At 40.6% G+C, this 24,284-nt stretch overlaps 1 protein-coding gene and 1 non-coding gene across 2 annotated transcripts in view; one reads left to right on the top strand and one right to left on the bottom strand.

Moving 5' to 3' along the window:
• The window catches only part of Bsn (bassoon presynaptic cytomatrix protein), a 96,714-nt gene that overhangs the window by 4,137 nt on the left and 68,293 nt on the right, over nucleotides 1–24,284 (top strand). The window lies entirely within an intron of this gene.
• On the bottom strand, nucleotides 22,212–22,318 carry LOC114091591 (U6 spliceosomal RNA). Its single transcript, XR_003582525.1, has one exon. It is a non-coding gene; the product is annotated as a U6 spliceosomal RNA (small nuclear RNA).

Below are 24,284 nucleotides of genomic sequence, written 5' to 3'. Positions count from 1 at the left end.
TCTGAGAACCACACCAAAAGTTCCTTCCTCAAAATGGATTTATCAGACATGTTGTCTTTGGTCTGGGATTGTCCTTATTGCTTTATCAGATAACTATCAGGCTCTAGAAAAATATGGGATGAATTTGTAAAGAAAATGAAAAGAGGGCTGAGGTTGTGGCTCAGCGGTACATTGCTTGCCTAACATGTGTGAGGCCCTGGGTTTGATCCTCAGCACCACATAAAGAGAAATAAATAAAGGTATTGTGCTCATCTACAACTGAAAAAAAAAAAAAGAAAGAAAAGACCCAAATTCAGGGTTTGTAAAAAAAGATCCTTTATCATTTAGAGATCTTGTTTGACCACAGTGGCTGGGTTTTCAGGGAGGGCATGACATACACTAAAGTGATTTCACATTTGAGTGGTCATGATGTTAAAATTTTAGCCCAATCCAACCACTTTTGCATTTTTTTCCCCTCTTCCCTCCTCTACACATCTTGGTAGTAGGGATTGAACCCAGGGCCTTATGCATGCAAGGCAAGCAATCTACCACTGAGATACATCCCCAACCCTTTTTAAAATTTTATTTTGAGATAGGGTCTCACTAAGTTATCCAAGCTGGCCCCAAACTTGTGATTGTCTTGACTCAGCCTCCTGAATAGCTGGGATTGTAGCCATGTGCCTGCTTACCCAGCCATTTTTACATTTTTTTTTTTTGTGTGTGTGTGTGTGTGGATTGAACCCAGGGCCTTGTGCCTATAAGGCAAGCACTCTACCAACTGAGCTATAACCCCAGCCCCATTTTTGCATTTCTTGAAAGGGTAGCTTTGGTAAAATAGTTGTTCTCAGCATTAGTATGACTGATAAGATGCTGTTGATTAAAAAAATTATAATGGAGAGACTAGGAAGGGAGAGGAGATATATGTATGTGTTTATATATGTGTGTATATATAAATATCTATCTTTATATATTTACTATGGAAAATTTCAAACATACATAAAAGAATAGTCTAATAAACTCCTGTGTTCCCATTGCTTAGCCACAGCTATCATGAACTCAAGGCAAATCAAATTTTATCTATCTCCCTTACCCCCCACTTGCCGCAGAAGCAAATTCCAGACATCCCAACATTTCATCATCAGTATTTCTAAGAAAAAATGGCTTTATAAAAATATAACCACAATATCATAATTACATTTAAATAGTTACTAATTTCTTCTTTTTTTGTGTGGTGCTTGGAATGGAACCCAGGGCCTCATGCATACTAGGCAAGTGCTTTCCTCTGAGCTTCATCCCCAGGCCAAAAATCTCTTCTTCTTCTTTTTTTTTTTTCTTTATTAAATTATTTATTTATTCTAATTTGTTACACATGATGGCAGAAGCAATTCATTTCACATTACACATATAGAGCACAAATTTTCAAGTCACTGGTTGTACACAACAATTCCTTCCTTTTTTTTTTTTAAGGGGAGGGAGAGAGAGAGGGAGGGAGGGAGGGAGAGAGAGAATCTTTTTTTTGTTGTTGTTTTGGTAGATGGACACAACACAATGCCTTTATTATGTGATGCTGAGAATCAAACCCGGGTCCCGCCCGTACTAAGCGAGCGCTCTACCACTGAGCCACAGTCTCAGCCCCCAACAATTCCTTCTTAATCTCAGCAAATACTCAGTCCTGTTTCCATTTTTCTGTGTTTCTGTGTCTTATGACATAGAAAAATGTCTTATTTTTATAGTGGGTTTTTTTTTTAATTGCAATGCATTTGTCTGATACATCTCTATTTAAATCTAAAGGTTTCCTCTCCTTTTTTTCCCTTGAAATTTGTGTCTTAGAGAACTATGTCAGTCGACATGGTAGTGTATGTATGTAATGCCAGAAACTCAGGAGGCTGAGGCAGGAGATTGTAGGTTCAACAACTTACTGAGACCCTGTCTTAAATTTTAAAATAAAAATAAAAATAAAACAGGGCTGGGATGTAGTTCAGTGGTAAAGCACCCTTGGATTCAATTCCTATTACACAAAAAGAGAGAGAAAGTACAAAACAAACAAACAAACAAACCCAAAAAACCCCTACGGAACAGTTTCTTTTAATCTGGACTGTGCTGACTGCATCCCTGTGATGTTTCTCTGTCCATATTTTTCCTGAAAACTAGGAATTAGAAGCTATTTGATTCACATCATCATTATCACTATTATTATTGTTATTATCCTTTTTGTGGTACTCAGGATTGAGTCCAATGTCTCACACATGCTAGGCAAATGCTCTACTGAAGCCCATATTTCTTTACTAGGGATTGAATCCAGAGGCGTTTATCCACTGAGTCACTTCTCCAGCCCTTAAAAAAATTTTCTTAAATATTTTTTTAGTTGTTGATAGGCATTTATTTATTTATTTATTTATTTATATGTGGTGCTGAGAATTGAACCCAGTGCCTCACATGTGCTAGGCAAGTGCTCTACCACTGAGCTACAACCCTAGCCTTTCCCCACCCCCTTTTATTTTTTATATTGAGACAGTGTCTCACTAGGTTACTTAGGGTCTCACTAAGTTGCTGAAGCTGGCTTTGAACTTTCGATCCTCCTGCCTCAGCCTCCTGAGCAGCTGGGATTACAGGTGTGTGCCACCATGCCCAGCTGGTTCTGAGGCAAAGTTTTTAGGAGCTCCTAGAACATGTCATCCCTCTCTGTATATGTGAGTAGGATTCTGCTAGAAGATAGTATTGGAGTACTTTAATAAATCTTCCCCTTCTCACCTGTCTTGCATATCTGAATGGGGCCCTTTCCTCTTGTGAGGGTTGGGAAGGGCCAGACCCTGCTGTGTGTGAGTTACTTGGGGGGAATCTGTTCTTGGATACTGTAGGCTATGTGCTATTAAGTTGGTGCTGACTGTGTAGGTAGACTGATAAAACTGCTGTTACTACCATTACTGTGATGACTGTTTCATCATAGATATTAGGTGTTTTATTTCTCACTCTACTTGTCAGGCCTTGAAGTTCCTACAAGTCCCATCTGTCCTGGACTTACTTGTTCTTCCTTCCTGATAACTAACTTGTTAAATGGTGAAATGGTGGCTGAGACCTGCATTCCTACAGCAAGGACTAAGTGTCACTTTAGGATGTGAGGCCTTCCTGCTAAACTGGGACTTGGAAAGCAATATAGCTGTGGATTCCTGCCCTACTCCTGCTTCACTTGGTGCTGGGATGTGTCATGCTGGTATAGATACTGTATTAATAGGATTCACCCAAGTACCTTTCCTGCAGAGCCTTTTGCCATCTCTGTCAACCAATAAAGTGATGAAGTTGGCCATAGTTGAAGAATGAATTGGGACCCTGGTCTATGGTCCTCTGCCTGTGGTAGCAGAAATGAAATTCTGGTGTCCTACCCTCTCTGTTTTCTACCTTTCAGATTGGACCTCCAGTGGATGGGGTGTCTGTTGGCCCCTGGAATTCTCTGACAATTTGTCTTATTCTTAGGTTCTGGTCAACTGAGCCTGTGGGATAGGCTTGGTGAGCGTGTTCCCTAACTCATCTGTGTTCTGCCTTGGGCCCCAGGCTGCTTGCAGGACTTCTCTGATCTCTCTTTCCCATTATTTGCTCTATGGGCACCTAAGATTCTGAAGAGAGCCTCTTATTTGATATCCCATTTCTTTCTAATAAGAATGTCACATAGAGGGTCTGGGATTGTGGCTCAGTAGTAGAGTGCTTGCCTAGCATGCGTGAGGCACTGGGTTTGATCCTCAGCACCATATATAAATAAATAAATAAAATGAAGGTACTGTGTCCATCTACAACTAAAAAAAAAAATTAAAAAAAGAAGGTCACATAGAGGCACATTGGAAACTTACAAGTCCCCTGGGTTCAGATCCAGAACTGCCTGGAGCAGCCTGGCTTCTCCTGAAGTAGGCAGAGCTGTTGTCAGGCTCAAAAGTGAAGAAGAGATTTTCCTGAGGTTAAAAAGAAAGGTTGGCTTCTGTGACTTGGTTCCAAGTGTTGAGGAGATCAAAGAGCCCTACCACCTTGTTATGTAGGGATCACCTCACCTGATCCTACCTGAGACTGCCTCTTTCCAGAGGAGCCAGAGCTCTCCAGGGGCACTGGCTCAAGGAGGGAGTTGAGTTACCCAAGGATACTGGGAGAACCCTTATGGTGAGAATTTAACCCAGTGCCTTGAGTACTTTGGAAGAAAGGGAGAGTAAGGAAATTTTCCAACAGGCATACCATTACATTTCTATTACCCTTGTTACCTGCACTTAGAAAAAAAAATTTTTTTGTACCAGGAATTGAACCCAGAGGCACCAGTGAGCCACATCACATCCCCAGCCCTTTTAAAATTTTATTTAGAGACAGGGTCTTGCTAAGTTGCTTAGGGCCTTGGTAAGTTGCTGAGGTTGGCTTCAAAGTTGGAATCCTCCTGCTTCAACTTCCCAAGGTGTCACTGTGCCTGGTCTTCAATTCTTAAAATTTAACTAATTTTTAAAATTGACAAATCTGAATGTGGTGGTGCACACTTATAATCCCAGCAATTTGGGAGGCTGAGGTAGGAGGATTGTAGATTTGAGGTCAACTTCAGCAACTTAGAGAAACCTTGTCTCAAATAAAAATAAAAAGGGCCAGGGATATAGTTCTGTGGTAGAATATCCCTGGATTCAATTCCTGGTATCACAAAACAAACAAACAAATAAATAAATTTGACAAATAAAATTTGTATATTTTGGGGCTAGTATTCTAGTTCAGTGGTAGAGCACTTGCTTAGCATGTGTGAGGCACTGGGTTTGATCCTCAGCACCACATAAAAATAAATAAATAAAATAAAGGTACTGCAACTAAATTTTTTTAATTGTGTATGTTTATTGCAATACACCATAATGTTTAAAGTATAATTGTAGAATGGCAAAATCAAACTAACAAACATGTTCATTACATTACATATCTTTTTTGTGGTGAAAATAGTTGAAATCTATACTCAATTATTTTTAAGAACATAGTACATTGTTATTAAGTGTAGTCAACATGTTGTACAGTAGATCTCTTGAATTTATTCCTACCATCTAACTGAAAGTTTGAATCCTTGACCAACATATTCACACTCTCTTCTCCTGTACTTTTTGTATGAGGAGGTTGTGCATATTTTTACAGTTATAGTCTACTTAGAAGAGGGACTTTTAAAAAAATTTTTTTTTAGTTGTTGATAGACCTTTATTTATTTTACATGGTGCTGAGAATCGAATCCAGTGCCTCACACATGCCAGGCAAGTGCACTACCGCTGAGCCCCAGCCCAGAAGTAGGACTTTTTTTTTTTTTTAATATTTTTTATTTTTTAGTTTTTCGGCGTACACAACATCTTTGTTTGCATGTGGTGCCGAGGATCGAACCTGGGCCGCACGCATGCCAGGCGAGCGCGCTACCGCTTGAGCCACATCCCCAGCCCCAGAAGTAGGACTTTTAAATGGAAGTTTATCCATGTATTTAGGAAACCTTCTGCTGAGCCTGTTCCTGGGTAAAATGAGAAACTAAGGAAGGAGCACAAAATGGGCTCTGCCCTCATGGGACTCATGGTTTTGGGGGAGAGAAAGAAGCACTTGTCTAGATCTTTACAGTCAACTTTCTTTTCCTTAGTTAGGATTTGCTCCTGTCTTCTCTTTGTCTCACAGAGGTATGATATATGAGAGCATTATTTAAAGGGTTTGTATTATTTCATATCCTAAAATAGTAGAACATATATTTGTATAGTGCTTTACAGCTTGCGAAACACATTCACAACATTAACTTATTCTGTTGGGAACTCCAAAGGCCTAAGATGAGAGATTTAGAAGAACAGCCAACTAGCAGACTTCAGCAAACCAAAATGCCACACATTGAGCACAGCTGGAGAACTGTATCATTTCCTCACCTCCTGCTCAGATAAGATGGAAAATTTAGCAAGAGGTTAAGTAGGGCTGTGAGGATGGGAAAGAGATCAGAAAGTAGGACATTTGGACAAAGGTTGGAATGAGGAATTGTGGCAACATCCTGAATGGTGGTCAGAAATTCAGGGTTTAATCAAACTGCTATTCATGTTGGATAGGTCTTTTTTTTTTTTGTATGTGTGTATGGTACTGGGGATTGAACTCAGGGCATTGCACATACTAGGCAAGACCTCTGCCACTAAACTATGCCCCTAGATCCTAAGTCTTCATTTTTTTTTTCTATTTCTAAAATGAAAAATTTAACTAGATAATCTCCAAATAATTCCTGTGAGAGTAAAAAGGAAAGACTATGCTTTCTACTGTTTTTTAGCCTCTTTGAATTCAGAAAACAAGGTCAAGGTCACAAGTCAAAATTACAACATGTACCAGTTAGGTATGTTTGAAGCAGCTGTAAATGAAGAGGGCTGCTTGTCCATTGTGACCAGAGATTTTTCAGAATGGATAAGACAACCTGACAATCAAGCCTGGAGATAGGAGAGGGGCTTGCACCCTGCCTCTGGGTTGCTTCTGGTAGTCAAGGATTCTTGAAAAGCTGTTGGCCTCCTTGTGCAGGGTTGGCTGGCCAACCAGCAAGATTTCAAACCAGGCCTGCAGGGCCTGCTGTTTCTGGTGGTGCTCTGCTGCTTGTCTTCTGAGTATTGTTCCACCCACATCCTTCATGCGCTCTGGCAGCAACAGTGAGCCCATTTCCAGGGGAGCTGAAGTTGGCCAAAGTTTTGTGATGGGGAAGGAAGGGCATGGAAAGCACTAGCCTGAAAGAGACTTTTTTGTTCTATGCCTTTCAGTTGGGAAGTTGGGCAATTGGGACTTTTTCATTAATAGAGAAAAGAGAGTGCTCTGCAGTTTTTGCCACTCTGTGGGTTCTGTGGGCTCAGGCCCTGTCTCCTACAAAGTCAAGTTTCAGTGTATGTGCCTGCTTCCTTTAAGAGCATAATTTGGCTTCAGAAAGTTATGGGTTTGCTTTGTTTTTTTCTATTTTGAGCATTTAATCCAATCCTTAAAGGATGCCATAATACCTGTTCTCATACTCTACCCATGCTGGAGCTCTGCCTTGGTGTGCACACTCAATAGTCAGCAATATTTTGTCTTGCCCAAAGAAATGATTCCACTGTTGGGAATTATGCAGTTGCTTCCTCAAACCCAGTCTTCTCTGGATTGACATCTCCAACTTCTGTGGCTATGATGTGACTCTGGGACCCTTGTCCATATAGCATGCCCTGTCCAAGGCTGTTAGTACCCCAAGAACAGGGAGTCTTAGAGAACAGGGCCCAGAGCTCAACATTTTACATGGGCTATGAGTGACATAGTCTAAAGGACAAGGGGCCTTCATGCAGCATGCAAAGATCTTCCTTTCTGAGAGATCTATGGCAGCTTCTTCTACTTGTCCAGTCCCATGTTGGGCATTTCTGCATGAACACTGAATGCCTTGCATCCTGGACTTTTACAGCCCAGGTGTGAATCTGTGGGGATCTGCATGGGTCTTACTCTATATTCTGTGATTGTATTTGGATATCCTTTGTAACCTAGGGAGATTGTTTGGATTTCATGTTCCATGAACTGGGGGTAAAAACTAAGGCAGTGTGCTTGTTTTAGGAATCATACTGTAAGACCTTCTCCCTTTCTATGATCCTGTGAGTCCACTTTCTGAACCCCTGCATTTGAAATTGAGTGGTCAATGTTGGAGTCTTGAGGCCAGGGCCTTGTCAGCTCAGGTTTGGAGTTATGTCAGCTAAGGAAAGTAGGATAACCAAGTCTGGATTGGATAGGCAACCACCCCTTGCACCCTAACCATGGTGCCCCTGTGCATGGCAGAGGAAACCCCTGTGCAGGTCTGTCTTTTCCTGATGGGCGGTATCATGATGGTCTCTCTTTAGGGCACACTAACCTTTGTAGCACCAAGGAGTAGATGTTCCCAGGAGAGGAAGGTGATCTTTAGTCAAAAGTTTCAAACACATAGACAGAGAAAGGATATTATGATGAACTCCCTCCTGTGAACCCATTACCCAACCTCAACAATGATCAGTGTTTTGGAAATTTTGTTTCATCTATATTCTTTCAACATTTCTTTGGCTGGAATATTTTCATTCAGAATCTAAACATATCATTTCACTCATAAATACTTTATGATGTACTTCTAATAGTTAAAAAGATGTTTTAAGTTTCATCCAGTGACATTATCATAATCAACAGAGTTAACTGTAATTTCTTAATGTGACCCAATACTCAGTCCATGTTCAATTTTCCTTTTGTCTCAAAAAGGATTTTTTAGAGTAAGTTGTTCAAATCAAGACCCAAACAAGGTATACACATTGCATTTTGTTGATGTGTCTCTAATTCTCTTACTCTAACAGTCCCCCTCCTTGTTGCTTTTTTTTTGAAAAATGCTATTTATTTGGTAAAGAAAACAGAACATTTGTCCCAAAACTATCTTCTATTTGGGTTTTGGCTGAGCACTTCTTTCTGATTTTGTTTTGTTTCTTGTCTCCTCATATTTCCTATGAAGTGGTAATGAGATCTCAATCAGAATAGATTCTGGTTCAATCTTTCTGGCAAGAATATTTTATTGGGAGTATCATGTTCTTCCTATCACATCCCAGGAAGAAGACGAATGTCTACTTTTCCCATTTCAGTGATGAAAAGATCAATCAGTTTTTATCAGTGATCTTATCCATTATAAATTTCCTGTCAACTTTTGCCTGGTGGTTTTATCATTCACTGATGATCTTTAGCTAGACCCATTATTTAATTAGGGGTTGCACAATTAGCTGATTTTCTAAAAAGAAAATTTTATATTGTCAACCATTTGATTAGTCTGAAATTCAGTTCAAATAAAAACATAGGATATGACTGGGGCTGTCATTCAGTGGCAGAGCGCTTGCCTAGCATGTATGTGGCACTGGGTTCCATCCCCAGCACCACATAAAAATAAAGTAATTATTTTTTATTCTATTTTAGAATAATGAGCATTGTTATCATTATAAACACATGGATTTAGCATATTTGGTATACAATCATCTTCTGAAGTCATTATATTTTTGATATACAAATTACCCATCTTTGGCCAGTGATAACCCCTTCAGGTTGGTTCCTGCATTGTTTTGACATGATTCTGCTATAGTTCTTAAATAACCTTTTTGCTTTTTGATACAATGGATATGATACAATGGATATCTCAGCATTATCTTATATAATTCCTAACCCAGACCAGAAGTTGACTATTTGCCCAAGAAACCCTGTTTACTTTTAAGGGGAAATGGTATTTGGAGACTAAAATCAGAGCATGAGTAATGCTTACTGCTATTGGGGTAACATATCCATCCTCTGGGTCTTTTATTATGTAGATGTGATATGGGTATCTGTCTGTCTATCTTTCTATATATCTTAGAGTTTAATGCTGATATTTCCAAGTAGATTTATAAGGGATTATCCCATAGACTAGGTTTTTAATTTATGTTCTTTGATTTAATTTCTCCATCCCTTCTCTTACACTAAAAAACAAACAAAACCACCACCACCACAAAACTCAGTTCTTTTTTTGGTACTGGGGGTTGAATCCAGGGGCACTTTACTACTGAGCTACATCCCAGACCTTTTTATTTTTTATTTTGAGACAAGGTATCACTAAGTTTCTGAGGCTGGTCTCAAATTTGCAATCCTCCTGCCTTGAGTTTCTGGGGTTACAGGCATGTGCTACTCCTCCCAACAAAATTCAAAGGTCTTAAAGGTCTTAAAGGTCTTAAAACTTGAAGGTCTTGGGGCTGGGGTTGTGGCTCAGTGGTAAGAATGATCCTCAGCACCATATAAAATAAATAAAAGGATTGTGTCCAACTACAACTAAAAAATAAAAAATTAAAACAAAAAAACTTGAAGGTCTTAAAACACTAGCATATTATCTATTGACTTTATTCTAATACATATATGTGACCATAGATAGAATATATATGTATGTCTGTATATTTAAATACGTATGTATTTCAAAATCATAATATAGATATTTTTATTAATGATAATATTAGTAATTATAGTTTAAGATTTCCTTGTGGTTTCTTTGGTCCATAGGTTATATCTTTCCAGGGATAGTTCTGTGTTCCAGAGTTATTTTAAATGATTCTTCCCTGTGTGGTTATGCCATTAATAGGATATAAAATGAAGGCCTTTTTTTTTTTTCAGTTTGTGTTCAATATGTGAGAATTGGTTTTCTTTCCTTTTTTAATATTTATTTTTTTAGTTGTAGTTGGACACAATACCTTTAATGTGGTGCTGAGGATTGATCCCAGGGCCTCTGATGTGCTAGGCAAGCGCTCTACCACTGAGCCACAACTCCAGCCCTGTAAGGATTGGTTTTCTATCAGTTCTCTATTGCTACCATATTACTACACAATAAATCAGCCCAAACTCAGTGACTTCATAAAACAATTTTTTATTATCACTCATCTATCTGTATGCTGGTGAGAATTCATTAATTCAAGCTAGGCTTCAGGCTGCAGTCAAATCTGGGTCTGCTCTGTATGCCTCTCATCTTCCCTGGATAGCAAGCTAACTGCAGCATGTTCTTACCATAGTGATAACAGACACAAGAGGGTATGTATAATCACATGAGCACATTTCAAGCCTCTGATATTCTGAAGCATCTGTTAACTTTCTTTCAGTCAGAGCAATTTATGGTTAAGCCCAAAGTCAAGGTGGGGGTGTTTTTAAGTTCTTTGATTTAATTTCTCCATCTCATCTCTTAAACTTAAAAAACATACAAACAAACAAACAAACAAAAAAAACCCTTCAGTTTTTAAAGGTCTTAAGACACTGGCATTATTACCTATTGGCTTTATTCTAATATATATACACATACATACATATATATTCCACCACTGAGCCACAACCCCAGCCCTAAACTCCATTTCTTAATTGACAGCATCCATATTTTTTAAAATTTTATTTTTGAGTTATAGTTGGACACAATACCTTTATTTTATTTTTATGTGGTGCTGAGGATTGAACCCAGGGCCTCGCACATGTTAGACAAGCGCTCTGCCACTGAGCCACAACCCTAGTCCCCAGACTTGTTTTTTGTTTTGGGGTGTGTGTGAGTGTACTGGGGATCGAACCCAGGAGTGCTATATCCCCCGCCCCTTTTATATTATTTTTGAGACAGGATCTTGCTAAGTTGCTGAGGTTGTTTTTTTTAAATATATTTTTTAGTTGTAGATGGACATAATATCTCCATTTATTTATTTTTGTATGTGGTACTGAGAATTGAACCCAGTGCCTTACATGTGCAATATAGGTGCTCTACGACTGAGCCCCAGCACCAGCGCTGAGGCTGTTTTTGAACTGCAATTCTCCTGCCTCAGTCTCTTGAGTTGCTGGGATTTCAGTCATGAGCCATCATGCCCAGCAGAGTACCTAGGTTCTTTGAGAGCATGTAGGGGGCTGGGGCTGGGGCTGGGGCTCAGTGGTAGCGCTCTTGCCTAGCATGCGTGAGGCACTGGGTTCGATTCTCAGCACCATGTATAAATAAAATAAATGTCCATCAACAACTAAAAAAAGAATAATAAAAAAAAAGAGCATGTGGGATTGGAAATTTTTCTGAGACCAATTTTGGAAAATACAGTTTGCTATAGTTGGAAAATATACTATAACTCTAGTTGGAAGAACTGCAGAGTCACTTGGCAAAAGGCAGAATCCATGGAAAGTAAAGAATAAAGAACAACAATACCATCTACCATATTTTTTTCTTTTTGATTTAATTTTAAAAATCATATAAATCTTTCATGTGATTCCAAAGAAAAGCCTAGTTCCTTCTACCTATTCTCCTCCTTCCCTAATAAACATTTTTATATTGGATATGATGGCAAATCTGTAATCCAGACTAGGGAGACTGAGGCAGGAGGATTGCAAGTTCTAGACCAGCAATTTAGCCCAAGAAACAATCTCACAAGACAAAATATAAAAATTTAAAAAGAACCCAGCTTGGTGGTGCAAGCCTGTAATTCCAATGGCTCAGGAGGCTGAGGCAGAGGATCACAGTTCAAAGCCAGCCTCAGCAACTTAGTGAGGCCCTAAGTAACTTAGGGAGACCGTGTCTCTAAATAAAATATAAAGAAAGGTTGGGGATGTTGCTCAGTGGTTAAGTGCCTCTGAGTTCAATTCCTGGTACCTAAATAAATAAATAATTAATTAAAAGGGTCTGTGGATATAACTCAGTGTTAGAACATCTTTGGGTACCTCCTCTTCTTCTTCTCCTCCTCCTCCTCCTCCTCCTCCTTCTTCTCCTTCCTTCCTTCCTTCCTTCTTCTTTTTTGGTACTGGGGATTGAACTCAGGGGCACTCAGCCACTGAGCCACATTCCCAGTCCTATTTTGTATTTCATTTAGAGACAGAATCCCCTTGAGTTGCTTAGTGCCTTGCCATTGCTGAGGCTGGCTTTGAACTCATGATTCTCCTGTCTCAGTCTCCCGAGCTGATGGGATTACAGGCATGTGCCACCGCACCCAGCCCATACCACTTCTTTTTAAATTTTGCATGCCAAGCAATTGCTATATTACTGAGTACACCCTAATCCCTATATGTTGCTTTTTTCTTCACATTTCCCCCACCTAGTACTGGAATGGAACCCGAGGGTGCTTTACCAACTGGCGCTTTACCCCAGACCTTTTTATTTATTTATTTTTAGTTTAATACAGGGTCTTGTTAAGTTCTGAGGCTGTCCTTGAACTTGTAATCCCCTGCTTCAGACTCTGGAGTCCCTGGGATACAGTCATGTACCACTGTTCCCAGCTGTAATATAATATCATTTGAAGATCACCCTCTGGAAGAATATAGAACTCCTCTTGATCCTTTTTTTGCATCTGCACAGGGTTTCACAATGTGGACATGCCATGGTTTATCCATGGACATTGAACTGTGTCCAGTCTTTTGCTCTTACAAATAACACTACAGTGAGGAATGTGGCACATGTTATTTTGTAATTTTGTTAGTGTGTCTATGAGATTGTTTCCTAGAAGTAGGATTGCTGAAACAAAAGGGTAAATGTTTAAGTAATTTTTTCCTATGTTGGGAAGGAAATAAAAATGGTAAAAAGTGCTCACCTTCTGAATGTGTTCTGAAAGTAGAGCCAAAAGAATTGCTAAAGGGTTGGTTGTGAAAAATTTTGAGAAAGAGAGGAGTTAGAGGGCTTCCTGAGTTTTGGTCTGAATGTCTAATATACATGAAAGGCATGAAGGAAAGCGGGCAGAGGACAGGGTTGGGTATGAGGGATGAGATCTAAATTCAGAAGTTTGTTCTTAGGCCAGATGTATGTGTGTGTGTATGTGCGTGCACGCTCGTGCACATGCCCACGCACTGGTGTGTATAAGAAGCAAACCTAGGGAAGTGTTCTACCACTGAGCTACACCTGAAGCCCCAATTGTGTTTTAGAGGCATCCAAGTGAGCTGTTAGTTACAAAGCTGAGTAGTTGGTTCTGGGCTGGCAAAACAAAGTACCACTTTACCTACAAGTGCTTTACTATGAATGTCATCTGGTTCCTGAAAAAGAGATAAGGAAGTAGAAGAAATTGATGCAATACTGGGCTCCAAGAGAGTGAGTTAAATACATTCAATTGATCATACATTTGTGTTATCAAATGTTGGAGATGAAAACACTCAGCATAAGACCTGGCATTACATGGTTATTTATAGATGCCAGTTTCTGTGCTTAAGGCTGACACTAAAAAGGGGAACAAGGTAGATTAGCATCCCTACTTCCTACCACAGAGCAAGTTTGAGTTAAATTTGATTAAGGGTATGATCCCTACCCTTTGGTAGCTCTGATTCAGTCGGGGATTTGGGGAGTCTCAGAGGGCCTATTGTAGTTATCCTCCTTATCTCCATATATAGCTGCTAAAATAGGTACAGAAATTGGGGCTTATGCTGGAAAGTTATGAAAGGCCTGACCCATTCCACAATCTCTCAAATCTGCAGCTAATCAGAGCTGAAGTCCAGGCCATGGGAGCCACAGAAAACAATCCCTCACTGCAGGAAGAGGGAAGAAGGCAGGAAGGAGGGAGTTCCAGGTCTGGGGCTGATGATCTGAGGCTGTGATTTTCTGATGGGCAGTTGGGGTAGAGACACCACCACTTGATTTTGGGATGTGTATTTCTCTGGGCCCAGGAGGTAGGCTGGGACATGTGGGGCTTGCTCAGAAGCCAGTGGACTAGAATAGGACTTTGACAATGGCTGATTATCTATCCCTGCCACCATCCTGTGCTGAAAGCACTTTTGCAAATGATGGTGCTTAGTACCAATTGCCTGGCAATATGAGGTATGCCACCTATAGAACAGAGTCAGAAGAGTTTTCCTGTCAGGGCACTCTTGAAGAGCTGTGATGTAAGCTGAGCCAGTGGAACAAAGGGAAGAAGGGAACAGATAGAACTGGGCAGCATGCTCTGAATGCTCCCAACAAACCAGGTTCTGCAATACTGCCTCCCCAACCATACCCCATCCTCCCCAGCTTTATTAGGGTGCATTTTGGAGCTCACCTCATTGCCTTAGAGCAGCATTTGTGCCTGTTCTCATAGTTTCTTTGCAACTACCTGGTCATTTGTTGTGTATCTTGCATGGCTAAGTCATGGAAACACATAGCCTCTGCATTGTCCCTTCTCAGGTACCCAGTTGGGCACAAGAATCCTTGGGAAGTCCACCCAGGGTTCCATGGACAGATATCAGACCCACACAGCTCATTTTCTAAATGGTAAAAAACAAAAATTCCAAAACCTCTATACCCTTGAGTGTTGAGTGAGGAAAGCAAAAATGCCCTCTCCGTTAGAAATATAGACAGCCAGACAGGATCTTTTGGGATGGCACTTTCCCTTCTAATGTTGAGACTTGGGTTCACTTCTCTGAACCTGCCTGGTGGTGCCAGGGACCTGTATTTAGAGGCAAGTAGAAAGAGAAAACTGGAAGTTTTGCCTTTTCAGAAAGCATCCTGTTTCCTGAACTCCCATATAAGCAAGCACTTTCTCTGGGACTCTAAGGCTTGTGAAATGGAGAGGCAGTGAATGGAGGAGTGACAAGGGCTGAACGTTCTTTTTTTTTTAATGGATTCTTTTTTATCTTAAATTTATTTATTTATTCTAGTTTGTTATACATGACATCAGAATGCATTTCAATTCATAGTACACATATAGAACACAATTTTTCATGTCTCTGGTTGTACACAAAGTAGAGTCAGACTATTCGTGTCTTCATACATGTACTTAGGGTAATGATGTCCATCTCATTTCACCATCTTTTCTACTCCCTTGCCCCTCCCTCCCCCTCCACCCTATCTAAAGTTCCTCCATTACTCCCATGCTCCCCTACCCCCATTATGGATCAGCATCCACATATCAGAGAAAACATTCGGCCTTTGGGTTTTTTTTGGGATTGGCTTACTTCACTTAGCATGATATTCCCCAACTGCATCCATTTACCTGCAAATGCCATGATCTTATTCTCTTTTAATGCTGAGTAATATTCCATTGTGTATATATACCACAGTTTCTTTATTTATTCATCTTATTGAAGGGCATCTAGGTTGGTTCCACAATTTAGCTATTGTGAATTATGCTACTATAAACATTGATGTGGTTGCATCACTGTAGTATACTATTTTTAAGTTTTTTGGGTTCAAACTGAGGATTGGGATAGCTGGGTCAAATGGTGGTTCCATTCCAAGTTTTCCAAGGAATCTCTATACTGCTTTCCATATCGGTTGCACCAATTTGCAATGTATGAGTGTGCTTTTTTTTTTTTAGCAAGTTTTGGCAAGGAACAGGGCCTCAGTTAGGCTTCCTAACCTTCCATTTCTGTAGTCCCTATCAGTGTCTTAGGAAAACACAGGAAGCTCAAATAGAGACACACATTGCTTTTGAAGAGATAGTAATGATTCTTAGTGGTTAACTGAAATTTTGATTATATACTTTGTTTCATTTGTATATCTCTTGCTAATAGAGGGTCAGAATCATTTGTGGTATGGGAAGACTGATTCCAGAAAGGTGGTATTTCCAAGCACCCCACAACAAGTCCAGAGCAGAACAGGGATGAGCCTGGGCTTCCCAAGTCCAGCCACTATTTGTGAATGTCCCTTGCTTCTTGGGGATGAGGAAGCATTATGGTCCAGTGAAGGAATAGGTCATCTGATGAGCAGGCTGGCACCCTTCCTGCCTGTGTTGCCAGGGAATGCAAGCAGACTGGGGTGAGGAGTAGAAACCAGCTTTAGGGTATAAGATTCTAGGACCAAATGAAAAGAGCCACTGGATGGAGTTTTGGAGAAAGACCTTTGCTGCAGTGCAACTAACTGCTTAGAACAGCCCACTTTTTGCAGTGTTCTCACTCTGTGCTAGGCTCCAGAGGTCCTAGGATATAGTTGGGAATGAGGACAGGGATTGTTCAGTCATTTCTTCCTGGACCTGACATGGACACAGGGGGATGCCCACATACTCCACTTAGGAAGTGTATGAACTTCAGGAATGAGACTTGCAACTATAACTGCAGAAAGTATTCTGGCAAAGTATGCTGATTATTATTTGGTGTCATGCAGTGGGGGTGGGTTTAGGCACATGGAATACAGGTAGCACCACTAACCCCTTCCCCCTGCCTCAACACCTTAACTTCTGCAGATATCCTGCTTTGTCCCCAGGGAAAGCTTTATGCCCCAGGAGATGCACCTCATTTTGAGAATATTATTTCTTTGTTCATTTATTCAATAAGCATTTATCAGTTCTGCTGTGTATCAGGATCTGAGCAGGCTCTAGTTCACAGAGGAAACAGAACAGTTAGTTTAGTTGGATCCCACTGATTGGGTGAACATGAGGGGCTCAGCCAAGGCCACATAGGTAAGAGAATGGGGCAGCACGATTTCTCTGTATCCCCCTTTGAGAGTCTCAGGTATGGTATCCTGTTAGCCTTGGGCTGAATTTCTTTTGTGGCTGGGCAGGCTTGAGCCTCAGGTGATGACTGCTTCTACCCTAACACACACATGTGAACACATGCATGCATGCATGCATGCATGCACACACATTAACCCTGCTACCTCCCAAGACTCCAAGGATAACATAACGGCCAAGTTCAGTGAATACTTTCGTGTTGTTAGCTACCTAGACTTTTGTGTGGGCACAGATCCTGCTGACCACACTATCCTTCTGGAAATTCCTTCTAGAATTCTTTTCTTTTCTTTTCTCTCTTTCTTTCTTCTTTTGTTGGTACTAGGGATTGTTCACATGGGTGCTTTACCACTGAGTTACATCCTCAGTCCTTTGTATGTTTATTTTGAGATAGGGTCTTGCTAAGTTGCTGAGGCTGGCCTTGAATTTATGATCCTTCTGCCTTAAACTCCCAATTTTCTGCAATTACAGATGTGCTTCACCATGCCCAGCTAGAACCCAAGGGTAGTTTTTATCTAGAAATGAGGAAGCAGGAAACCATCCACAGCTGTTTATTTTGCCCATGACCTATTCATTCTCCTCTAACATGACCTCCCAAGGATCTGTAGTCTTTCAATCTGGGTTTGCCTACTGAAATCAGCTGTCCTAGTTTAGAGCTGACCCTGAGGCCCATCCCAGTCTCTGCTTTCATAGATGATGGGATTGGGTTGCTCTTTCAAGACCCTCCCCATTACTGGGGTCAACTTTTTTTTAATCTTTCTTTTTTATGTGGTACTGGGGATTAAACCCAGGGTCTCATGCATGTTAGGCAAGTGCTCTCCCAATGAGCTACATGCCAGCCCTTCTTATTTTTTATTTTGAGACAGAGATTTCACTAAATTGCCCAGGCTAGCCTTGAACTTGCAATCCTCCTGTCTCAGCCTCCTGAGTAGCTGGGATTAAGATGTATACACTGCAATCATCTAACTCAATTTTCTTTTTTTATGGCCTCCTCACATCCTTTGACCTCACGTACAGAAGAAAGAGGGAAGGACAGCTGATAACACAGCTTCTGCCAGGTGCCTCATTGGCAACTACTCTCAGGTACACAGACCTCAGGAGACCATCTTGAGGGACTCAGATACATGGAAACTTGTTATCCTCTCCTTGCCAGCACGGTGCCAGTGTCTAGGATATCATGCTGAAGAAAACTGTACAGCCCTGTTCTCAAGAAGCTAAGAGCCTAGCGGGAGAGACTGATTTTAACTACACACAGATCAAAATACATTGAAGGAGGAGGACCAGAAGCCCTGAGAATTAGTGCTAACACTAATGCTAATCCCTCTGCTAACCAGGGATGAGAAAGTGATGCAAGGTGGGGATGTGTGTGTGGTGTGTCTGAAGATTGAGCAGGAGTCAAGGAAGGTAGGTGAAGGTACAAGGGGGCCAAGCCTTCTAGGCAGAAGGAACCACACATGTGAAGGCTCTGATGATCATCTTGAAAGAAGCAAGTTTCCTTTTCTTTTCTTTCTTTCTTTTTTTTTGTCAAAGTGTTTATTATAAATGTTTCATTTTTATATAAGGCATACATTTTGGACAAAATCTGTTCAATGTTCACTACTAGTATGAGTTTTCAGATGTTCAATGAATTTAAAATTTGAATAAGTTTTCAAAATATTATTTAACTTTTTAGGGTTTCTGGGCACAATAATTTCTCCAAAAATCAGTAGTGTTTAAGAAACATGTGGTTATGAAATGTTTTTTTTTTCCATTTGTATTCTCTCTAACCAGTATGTATCCACAGGTGCTGAGTATTGATGAATAAATTTTGGAGGCATTGTCACATTGTCAATTTTCACATTTCAAAACTTTGTCTCTTCTAGGGTTATTGTGGTGAGGATTAAATGTTGACTCTTTCTTAGAGGAATGGTACAATGGTCTCATTTGTAAAGCTTCTCTCCAGTGTGTTTTCTCTGATGTCTAGTAATGTATGATATATAATTTAAAATGTTTCTACATTTATGTCTTCTTTCCAGGATAAATAGCTTAGTGGTGAAAAAGAATTGATTTTTTATTAAAAGCTTTGCAAGTTTCCTTTTCAGTGGAAAATGAACCAGAAACATGGATGGGAACAAAGGGGCATGTTCTGGAAATAATACACACAGCCTATTTCCAGCAGAATATCTTGCTGCAATTGTTGGGACTACCTCCTATGTCCCCTATAGCTATTCCCTAGCCAGGGGTCACAGGAATAAAGAAAGGCATTGTTAGGTGTGACTGCTGGCTGGGGGGATTACTTCCCCAGGTTCCCCTACTAAGTGGAAAGTCACTGTTCACCAGTAATTTATAGGATCCTTGTGCTAACCAGTGTGTAAAAGCATTCCTTTAGCCTGGTGTGGTGGTGCACACCTGTAATCCCAGTGACTTGAGAGGCTGAGACAGGATTGTGAATTCAAAACTAGCCTCAGCAATAGCAAGGCACTAAGCAATTCAGTGAGACCCTGTCTCTAAATAAAATACAAAATAGGGCTGGGGATGGGGTTCAGTGGTCGAGTGCCCCTGAGTTCAATTTCTAGTAAAAAAAAAAAAAAAGCACTCCTTTAAAACCTGTTCTACTTGCAGGCTTTTTCTTTCTTAATGTTTTGTTTTTGTGTTGCTGAGGATTGAACTCCCAACCTTGCACATTCTAGTAAGGTGCTCTACCACTAAGCTACATCCCTATCTCCCCTTACATCCTTTTGACTCTGTCTTACATTTTGGAGATCTTGGTAGTCAGGTGGGAAAGAAAAGCCTAGGTGGCCTAGGGTGATTGTCAGGTCATGTACTTCAAATGGTGAAGGAGGGCTCCTAAGCTTGATTTTATGCTTGTTCAACAAGAGGAGAACATATACCAGTAGCCTTGAGCTTTGACAGTGTCTTTAATAGCAGCACTATTTCCCTCAGTACCCTGTTTCTGTGCCTCTTCTTTTGCTCCAGGATCACTAAAGAGCTTGCTTGCTCTTTTCTATCTTGGAATCTCCAACTTCTTTTGCTCCCTAGCCAGGTCCTGGCCTCTGGTCCCATTTTCTTCTAAGAGCATACCCTCACTACGCCATGGAAACTTTGCCTGTGTCTGTGCCTTAGTCCATGTCTTAGTCTCTTTTTGTTGCTATAACAAAATACTTGAGACTGAAAAAAACAGAAATTTATTTCTCTTAGTTTTTGAGGCTAAAACCCAAGATCTAGTAGGTTGAGGGTCTATTGAGGGCTGTTCTATGTTTCTAAAATGGCATCTTCTTGCTGCATCCTCCAGAAGGGGCAAATGTTGTCTCTTCATGGCTGGAGGTGGAGGGCATAAAAGGGCCTAACTAATTCTTTCCAGCCCTGGTATAAGGTCATTAATCACATTCATGAATGCTGCACCCTCATGTTTGTTTTTTTTTAATATTTATTTATTTTTTTTGTGTGTAGATGGACACAACACAATGCCTTTATTTCTATGTGGTGCTGAGGATTGAACCCGGATCCTGCCCGTGCTAGTTGAGTGCTCTACTGCTGGGCCACAATTCTAGCCCCTGAACCCTCATTTAATCAACTTCTAGCACTCTTAATACTCTCGCATTGGTGTTTAAGTTCCAACATAAATTTGAGAGGGATATAAACATTGAAACCATAGCCATCCAAAAGGTTGGTGCTGGAGGTTGGTGCAGGGAAGGGCCTCTTCCCTTCTTTTCTCATGGCAAAGCAGTGCTAAGAAGTCATCTACAGGTCCCGGGGCTCACCCACCAGGCTTCTTAAGGGCACAAACTTTCCAAGAAACATTGGGGAGGGATGAGACTCAGGGTGGGCCATAGCAAGTTGTGGCATTCCTGTGGAGAAATCTTAACAATAAGTGGGTCCAGGTGTTTGCCCTGAAACTGGAGGTTTGGTTTGTTCTGCTGGATGCTTCTCTAATCTCCTTCTCTAAGCAAATATGTAACAAGGGCACCCTGGAACAAACCCAATAGCCTTCATCATACCAGTCTTTGACAGGGCCTACAGTGAGGTCTTCCTTACTAGTTTGGCTACACATCTTTGGAAATTCAAGGCCAGACCTCTAGACAGATGTAACAGAAACCCCCAGGACTGACCCCATTGGTCTGGCTGATTTCCCAAAGGAGACATGGAGGGGAGAAATTGGAGGTGTATCCATGGCATGGGAGCAGAAAAGCCTGCACATGGTAGTTTCCCTCAGGTGACCATAACACCACTGACCACAGTACTAACTGTGTGGTTGCTTAGCATGACTGGGTATGGGGAGCAAGTTTACTATATTCTTTTTTTAAAAATATTGTTTAGATGTTGATGGACCTTTATTTTATTTATTTGTACGTGGTGCTGAGAATCAAACCAAGTGCATCATGCGTGCTAGGCAAGCGCGCTACCACTGAACCACAACTCCAGCCCAAGTTTACTATATTCTCATCCATCTTGCCTGAGCAAGATTCTTTTTTTTTTTTTTTTCTGAGCAAGATTCTTGTTGCCATTGTGGCTTTTGTCTTTGTACTGATGCTCTTTTCTTAGTATCCCTTTTTTATATTACTTTCCTGAGCTCTAACATGTCCAGGTACTATTGAATTTTAACTATGTTAATGAGCCTCTTCTTGAATAATTTTCTTTTGTCTTACAAATGAAAAAAATTAGACAAGTAAGACACAAATACCTTCTTTGTGTAATACTCAAACAATCCAGTCACATCTGGAGTAAAACTTTCCCCTTTCTTTTCCACATTATAACTTTTTTTGTGCATATTTTATATTTGTGATATTTTAAAGATCTTTCTCTATGCATTTATATTCATGAAATCTGTTGTATACACACACATATATTTTGGGGGTTGGGTACTGGGTATTGAACTTGGGGGAGTCTTACCATTGAGCCACATTCCCAGTCATTTTTATTTTTTATTTTGAGACAGGTTCTCTCTAAGTTGCATAGGGCCTTGCTAAATTGCTGAGGTTGACATCAAACTTGCAATCTTTCTGTCTCAGCCTCCTGAGCTGCTGGGATTATAGGTATGAGCTACTACGCTCAGCTCTCACATACACTTGTAGAAATAGGATCATACTGAATACATTACTTTGCAACTTGCTTTTTTCACTTAGCAATTCTCATTTCCCATTTTCCAAAAAAATATGAAGTTTTTGTCTCAAATAACTTTGTCTCACTGCCCCTTCCAGAATTGGAGCAATCCATGGTGCTTCTTGAGGCTGTTGATCATTTCTGTGTCCCGGGTGTCTCCAGGCAAACCATTCCAACCTCTGTTCTAGCTGGACACCTACTTAACTTTTTTTTTTTCCTTAACTTGTCTGCATTTATTACTTTTTAAAGCGGAATGTTGGTTGGGTACTACATATTTCCATTCACAAGCTTAAAAATATTGAATGTGTCTTGAATTTGCGTGTCATCCTTGGGCAGGGGCCATGCTGATATTTTCTGTATTGTTCCAATTTTAGTTTATGTGCTGCCAAAATGAGCACCCCACTTAACTTTTGAGGGTACCTTGAGCTACAGCAGCACCCTGCAGGGAGAAATCAGTGATTTTGAAATCACTTTCAGCCTCTGGACTCTAGAAAGCTTCCATGCTGTTATCTTCCTTTCTGGCCAGGGTCATGTCTTGGATTAAAGAGTCCTTTGGAATTTTTTTTTTCTTCCCTGGCAGGTGGGTGTGAATTCCCTTCCTTTTCTTTTTCTTCTTTTCCCCTCTTGCGCCCTCTTCTTCCTTCTTTTTTTCTTTTTGCAGTACTAGAGATTGAACCCAGGGTCTCACATATGCCAGGCAAGTGCTCTACCACTGATCTGTATCCCCAGCCCTTTTTGTTTTTTTGAGACAGAATCTTGCTAAATTGCCTAATGTGGCTCTTCAAACTTGCTGTCCTTCTGCCTCAGCCTCCCAAATAGCTGAGATTACAGGTGTGCACTACTGTACCTGGCTCTTTTCCTTATTCATACTTTCTGAAGGTTGCTTTGTTCAGATTTATAATCATCTGAGCAGAAGACTGCTTGCAGAGGTTTACCAGTAGTAGAATCACTTGCAACATGATTAGTCATTTGCAGCCAGCATCCTGCCTACCTTCTTGGTGCCATATGGTGTCCTACATTAGTATATGTTGCCTATGTCCCTTCAGAGGCTAAATCCTAAACCTGAGTGGGGTGGTCCTATTCTCTTAGGAGTTCTTCCTATTAACAGCTTCGTGTTTGAAATTTGAATATTTTTTCTAGTGCAGCCCAGCTCTGTTTCTCCAGGACAGGATAGTGCTTGGGTGGGGGACATTCATTTATTCAACAAATCTTTATTGAGCCCCTAGTACATGCCAAACACTATTCTACACAGTGCTTAATGTTGGCTACTGATCGTGTCCTGTTCCTGAATTTCTTCCCTGTCTTGTAGTTTTCCCCACTGCTTTGGGAAGCTTGTGCTTCTGAATTTGCCCCAGGAACTCATGAGTTTTGAATTTCCAATCAAAATTGGTTGAGTTTGTCCTTGAGTTTTAACTCAAATTCTATCCTTGTAGGAACATTTTTTTTTTAAAGAGAGAGAGAGAGAGATAATTTTTTGATATTTATTTTTTAGTTTTTGGCGGGCACAACATCTTTGTATGTGGTGCTGAGGATCGAACCCGGGCCTCACGCATGCCAGGCGAGCGTGCTACCACTTGAGCCACATCCCCAGCCCCCCTTGTAGGAACATTTTTATCTTCTATGAAATGGCAAACAACCAGAAGACATGTTTCCCAGGAACTGACCTTCTGGGTATGTTTCTGAAGAAGCACTTTGTTTTGGAGTTTTGAGAGAGTGAGATTAGGGTTTGGAGGCCATGAGCTCCCAGGCTAAGTCCCAGCCTTACCACCAACTTTTCTGGTCACCTTAAGCTCTTCTCCTTTCCCTTTCCCTTTTCTTTTCCTTTTTTCCAAGCCTGGGCCAATCCTCCTCCCTTAGCCTCCTGAGTAGCTGGGACTTTGGTCCATTGTGCCAGCTTTCTTTGTTTTTTTTTTTTTGTTTTGTTTTAATCTTCAGTTTTGTCATTGGAAAAAAAATGATAATGATAGGAATATTTATGTGCATGATTGTTAGGCAGTTGATTATGTAAAGCGAGAACCTGGCACATACAATGAGCTCATGTAGTAGTTGCAGGGTAGGGGTGAATTGTGTTACTGATCTAACTCCCAGCAATGAAAGGCATTGTTGATATCATCATCTGTTTTATAGGTAAGTGTTTTCTTTTTTGGTGCTGTGGATTTACCCCAGAGGCATTTAGCCACTGAGCTACATCCCCAGCTCTATTCATTTTTTATTTTGAGACAGGGTCTCACTAAGTTGCTTAGGGCCTTGCTAAATTGCTGAAGTTGGCTATGAGCTTTTGATCCTCCTATCTCAGCCTCCTGGGTCACTGAGATTACAGGTGTGCAACACCATACTGGTTTTATTTTCAATTTAAATATCACT

This window comes from Marmota flaviventris, chromosome 8 (genome assembly GCF_047511675.1).
Source record: "Marmota flaviventris isolate mMarFla1 chromosome 8, mMarFla1.hap1, whole genome shotgun sequence".
Taxonomy (NCBI): domain Eukaryota; kingdom Metazoa; phylum Chordata; class Mammalia; order Rodentia; family Sciuridae; genus Marmota; species Marmota flaviventris.
Note: the sequence above shows the minus strand (reverse complement) of the source record. Positions and strands in the feature narration are given on the sequence as shown.